The 5,776-nt window shown below is 38.0% G+C and overlaps 1 pseudogene; it reads right to left on the bottom strand.

Moving 5' to 3' along the window:
* Window positions 1-283: 283 nt before the first annotated feature.
* LOC144374904 (melanoma inhibitory activity protein 2-like) lies at window positions 284-4,721 on the bottom strand (annotated as a pseudogene).
* Window positions 4,722-5,776: the final 1,055 nt, after the last annotated feature.

The raw sequence follows: 5,776 nt of genomic DNA, 5'->3' as shown, positions 1-5,776 counted from the left end.
TGCCTAGCATGTGTGAGGCACTGGGTTTGATTCTCTGTACTACATAAGTGAATAAAGTAAAGGTCTATCAACAACTAAAAAAGTTTATAAATAAAACAGGTAATCATATACCTATTAGTTTCATTCCCTTGTACTATATTTCTCCACATCAGTCATATCAAAAAGACTATTTCTTTAATTATGACAGTTCAAATATCAAGAAGAGGATTCTTCTTAGTCATAGGAATTTTGATTTTTATAATAACAGCCCAATTATTTAGGTAAAGTACATATAAGTATGTACTGTATATATTTTTGTGATGCTCCATGAGTGTGTCCTGGAGGAGGTGGAGGAAGAAAAGGTCTTCTTCTCATGAACCGACTCCTTGAATCCACAGAAAACAATGGACCTCTGATTGGAGGGTAAGATGAGAAAGAAAAGCCAGAGACAGATGCTTGGTTTTCAGCAGGGAGAGATGAATCAGGTACATTGGAATCACCTAGATCAACTTTAGTATCATTTCTACCAGAGTCCATTTCTAAATATGTAGGCCCATTTATTTTATCCAAAGGCAGCATAGTGGAACTCCTGAGTTCTGCTGATCCAGACAGTCTACCATATTTAGAATAACATCCATCTTGTCTTTGTAGAGGAAGATGTGGATCAGAATATGGTTGGCCTGGTGAAGGGATCATTATCCTATGGGCCTGTTCCCATGGATGTTCCAGGGGCCGTATGTCAGAAGGTGCTCTCTGAGGATAAGTTGACTTATCACAGTTTGATTCTCTTCTTTCATTGCTAGTTGGATGGTCCAGAGGATTCTCTGGGCCCCTTGAGCCTCTTTCTCCTCCTACAGGCACCAAAGTTGAGGGTATGAGTGTAGCCTTCTTTTCCAAATGAGAAGGTTTTATTTCACATGAAGGTTGACCCAATGGTAAGGGACCATTTGGAGAATCTTTTTGCCAAAGGCTGTATTTGAAGCATCAAGCACAGAAGGATCTTTTTCTACAAGCTTAAATTATAACTCTATTTCAGTTAATTTTTGTATATTGTGAGCATTTTTTCCTTAAATTATTGAGGTATCTTTCAGCACATCTAGCTGCCAACTCATTACCATGAGCTTTTTTCTCATAGTAAATAATGTGTCCCTGATAAAAACAAATGGTTCTCTCCAATTCTTCTTCAAGATCTTTTGATCGCTTTCTATTGGTCTCCAGCAGTTTAGTTGTATGGCTGATCTTGTCTTCCTCTTTGAAAAGTTTCTCTTATTGCTCTATCTGGTAATTTTTCTCTCATATTTTCTTTGGAGTTTCATTACATTTTCTTGATATAATTCTATCACGACTTTAAGTTTCTGCTGAAGATTCTGATTCTCACTTTCAAACTGTGTATTTTCTGTTTGCAAAGATGCTTGTTCTGTCTGAAGATTTCTAATATGTTCTATTAGGTCTTCCTTTGTTTCAATTACTTCATATAATAAAGTAAAAATTTGATTTCTTTCTCTTTCTGAGATTTTAAAAGAGGCCTTTAACTTTGCATTATAAACCAGTGTCTTCCAAGACCCTTTTGGCTGATTTTCTAAGTGACCACTAATTTCTGATTAACTCTTCAATTCCAATTCCAAGTATCCATCATCTGTTAGAACTTTTTCAAGCATGGAAGCCAAATCTTTTATCTGCAGTAAGTGTTCAGTCAGAGAATTAATGTGATTTTATTTGTCTCCTAGAATTTGTTCTGCATGTACTTTAGAGTGTTCAAATATAATTTTCGGTTTAGTAAGGCCATTCACTTTTTTTTCCATACTCAACTTCTTGTAAAAGCTCTTTATGACTTTCCTGAACTCATTCAAAGCCTCTTTTATTGCTACTGTAATTCTTTCTTTATTCATTTGAAATATTCTCAAGTTTGTTTTAGCTTCAGGTATTTGTGATTTAAGGGATTTTGATTCATCTTCTAAGGACTTAATCCTTTTTGATATATCCACCATCAATTTATCCTGTTGAGAATATTTAGTTTTCTCTTCTTTTAGCTCATTTTCTATAAAGAGTATTTCATCCTCAAGTTTAGATATGGACCTCTCCAGGATTTTATATATTGCCTCCAAGTTTTCTATTTTTACTGAACTTCACCAAAATGATATTCTTTAAAGGTGACTCTAAGCCTTCCTATGCTTTTTGAACAAGGCTAACATTTTCAAGTAATTGACATTTTTCTTGAATTAGTCCAAAAAGTTTTAGAGCAAGTTTTTATTTAATCTTCTCATGTAATGCCTGTTTCTCATAGACTGATAACTTATCCACAAAAACAAGAGAACAACAAAAAATCCAATAGCTGCACATATCACCAACTCCCATGGACAGCCATAAGGACTAGGGTGTGTTTCCATGTCCTCAGTCAAGGTAGACCACAACCCTACTTCTTCCAGGACCACCCCCAAGTATGGCTGAGAGATAGCTGTTGCCTCTCCATCGTGCTAAGGCTACTTTGGCCATTCCTTCCACAACCATACAATCACCAGCCATGCCAAAATAGGCTGTGAACACTCAGGCCTTTGGTCAGGAGAAAACCCGCACCAGGCAACGGAGCAGACCGTTTTGTACCAGTGAGTGGTGGGGAGAGGCTGTGGGCATGGGCATGGGCATCCCTGGTCATGGGACCTCAGGGGCCTAGCACACTTACACTGCCTGTCAGGGAAGTCTTGGTCCCTCCACTATGCTATAAATTCTGAACCAGTGAAGGTTCAAGACAGTCCAAATCAAGCCAGAGAGAAGTCCTCTCCAGGTCACCCACCCATTTATTTGGTTTAGGCAAGGCTAAGGCAGAACTTATTATGTGCCATTCTATATAGTCATAATATCACCCAGTTTGATGTAACTAAAATTCTACAGCTATGTAAATTTTTTAAAGAGTTAGTACACCATATATTTATATTTATACCACTTGCCCTTTTGTTTTAATTACTCATTCCTTTTCCTCCTCTCCTGTCCCCTCTCTTTATCCTTCCTTCCTTTCTTATTTTTCCCTTTCCTTTCCTTTCAGTGTTGGGGGTTAAACTTCAGGGCCATGTACATGCTGGACAAGCTCTCTACCACTGAGCTACATCTTTAGCCTTGTTGACAATTTCTACAGAAGTCATCTGAATTATTCCATAGAAAAACTCTTGTGTTAGACATTTGAAAAATAACTTGAGAAGAGTTGCAAACATGGGAATAAATAAGTTTTGATAAGTTGTTTTAAAATAATATATGATATGAAATGTTTCTAAAAATAAATTGAGTTGGTTTTCATGTCATTTTTTGTAGACAACTATTTATTTAAGAGTCTTTGAAATCTTTTTTCAGATGTTCTTTTCACTTCTCACAGAATATAAATACTTCTAAGAAAGCTGTTCATTATAAATATATATCAAAGAGAAGGATAAGTGAGATCCTGCCTCAAACAAAACAAAATAAATTGTTGTGTGGGATTCTCACACAGACAGAAGACACCAGGGTATTCAACAACAAGCAGTGTTTATTTGTGTGCATCTAGCCTCAGTGGATTCTTATCTGAAGGCTGACCATTAGTGTAGACAGTGATCTCTTATATATTCTAGTTAGTTTCCTTTTACATACTAGTCTTTGTCTTCATATGAGGTAATAGACATTCCTGATTGAACATTCTATTTCAATACTACAAAGTAGCAAGAATGTTCAAGATTGATTTCTGGAGGGCTCACAATGATACAGATGGCATCATGTTCTTTTTCTTTTCTTCTGAGATATCTTTACCATAAAATGTAGCTCAGTGGTAAAGCATCCCTGGTGTCTATTCCCAGTACCAAACCAAAGCAAATTAAATAAATGCATATGCACTTAATTAAGGGCAGAGAGTTTAGCATTATAATGAGTTATATTGAGCAAAGTTTACTCTAGGTCACTTAGAAGAGCAGCTGTGTATCTTTGACTGGTTTAAGGCCTTTTCTAAAGAGCAGATTCTGAAACAAAGAAACAACTTCAAGTGAAGTTAGCCATGAGCAACTCTCTGCCTGCAATCACAAGTGTTCCTAAGTTCCTGCATGTCAGCTGAACACTTTGTAGGCCATTTCCTAGTGGGGAGAAAAGTCTGAAGGGGGAGAAAACTTGAATTCTTGGGTGATTCCCTTCTTATTTAACTATTCTAATCAACTTTCTGTCAGTACCTCCAGTATCTAACATGCAGAGAGGTTTAATAGCCTCTAAATCTGGATCTTTGAGAACTGATCCTGGCCCTCACCTCACTCCACATTCCTTGGTTGTTTTCTGAAGCACCTCAATACCCGGGTTTTGGAGAATTTCACTTCCTTCCACCTCTATGCCTTGCAGTTCACTAAAATTCAATACAATTGTATACCTGAAATTGGGAAGGAGTTTCTCCAGGCAGGAGATTCAGCCTTTCTAGCAGGCTCTCTTGACCTTGAACCTACATAAGGCAGTCCCTTTAGGGCTACCCAGTAGACCACATTTGGGCTATTACTTTTGGGGTTGAGTGTTAGCAATTGTTGTCAGAAAGACATATCTCTCTTGTTCCCAGGATCTCCCTCACTGAGGTAGTACTTACTATTTGATGGAGGATGAAGGCCATCTAGGTGCCCGCCACTCACTTTTCTCACCTCCTTTGCCAACTGGTACCAGAATAAGGTTTCTCTCACACAGCCCATTGCCCAAAGCCGCGATGACCCAGGAGGCTTTAGAGGGTAGTTCTGTAGGAGGGGTGAAGCCATTCTGCATTCTGCAAAGAGACACCTCTGTTCTTAGAGGCTGTAGTGATAGTAATCACCTGCATGTTTTCTTCTAGACCATCTTGACAGTGGGGTTGTGAGGGATGCAGTCAGGAATTCCTTTAAATCAGCTGTCAATTATGGCTAGAGATAGACCCAGGATCCTGTATTCTTGGGCTAGAGAAAAGAAAGCATATTGGTTCCTTCTATACAATTTCAGCACAACTTTTTATTTCTCTGGTTGTACCCGATGCAATAACACACTATATGTGCATTCCTATATGTACCTAGGTTAATGATGTCCATCTTATTCCACCATCTTTACTCTCCACATGCTTCCTTTCATCCCTCCCTCCCCTTTTCCCAATCATAGTTCCTCCATTCCCCCCCATTATGGATCAGCATTCAGTTATCAGAGAGAACACTCAGCCTTTGGTTTTTGTTGTTGTTTGGAATTGGCTTACTTCACTTAGCATAATATTCTCCAGCTCCATCCATTTACCTACAAATGCCATAATTTTATTCTCTTTTAAAGCTGAGTAATATTCCATTGTGTATACATACCACAGTTTCATTATCATTTCATCTATTGAAGGGCATCTATGATGCTTCCACAGCTTAGTCATTGTAAATTGAGCTGCTACAAACATTGGCAGCATTACTAAGCCATAATCCCAGCCCACATTAACCATTTTTAAGTGCAAATAGAATTCAGAAGTGATCAGTACATTCACTATCATCACCATCCATTGCTAGACTTCATCTTTATAACAGAATCTCTGCACCCATGAAATATTGCCAACCCATTGCCCATCATCCAGTCCCCTGCTTTCTGTTTCTGTGGGTTTGATGTCTCTATATACATCATCTAAGCAGAATTACATAGAAAGTGTCCTTTTGTGATTGTGTGACTACACTTAACATAATGTGGGATGAATCATATTCCATTGTGTGGATGGACAACATGTTTATCCATTCCTCTATCAATGGATGCTTACATTACTTCCACTCTTCAGTTTTGGGGAACTCCTACTTGGCATTTCTGGAAGCTTGAGCAG

Source organism: Ictidomys tridecemlineatus, unplaced genomic scaffold (assembly GCF_052094955.1).
Source record: "Ictidomys tridecemlineatus isolate mIctTri1 unplaced genomic scaffold, mIctTri1.hap1 Scaffold_933, whole genome shotgun sequence".
Taxonomy (NCBI): Eukaryota; Metazoa; Chordata; class Mammalia; order Rodentia; family Sciuridae; genus Ictidomys; species Ictidomys tridecemlineatus.
Note: the sequence above shows the minus strand (reverse complement) of the source record. Positions and strands in the feature narration are given on the sequence as shown.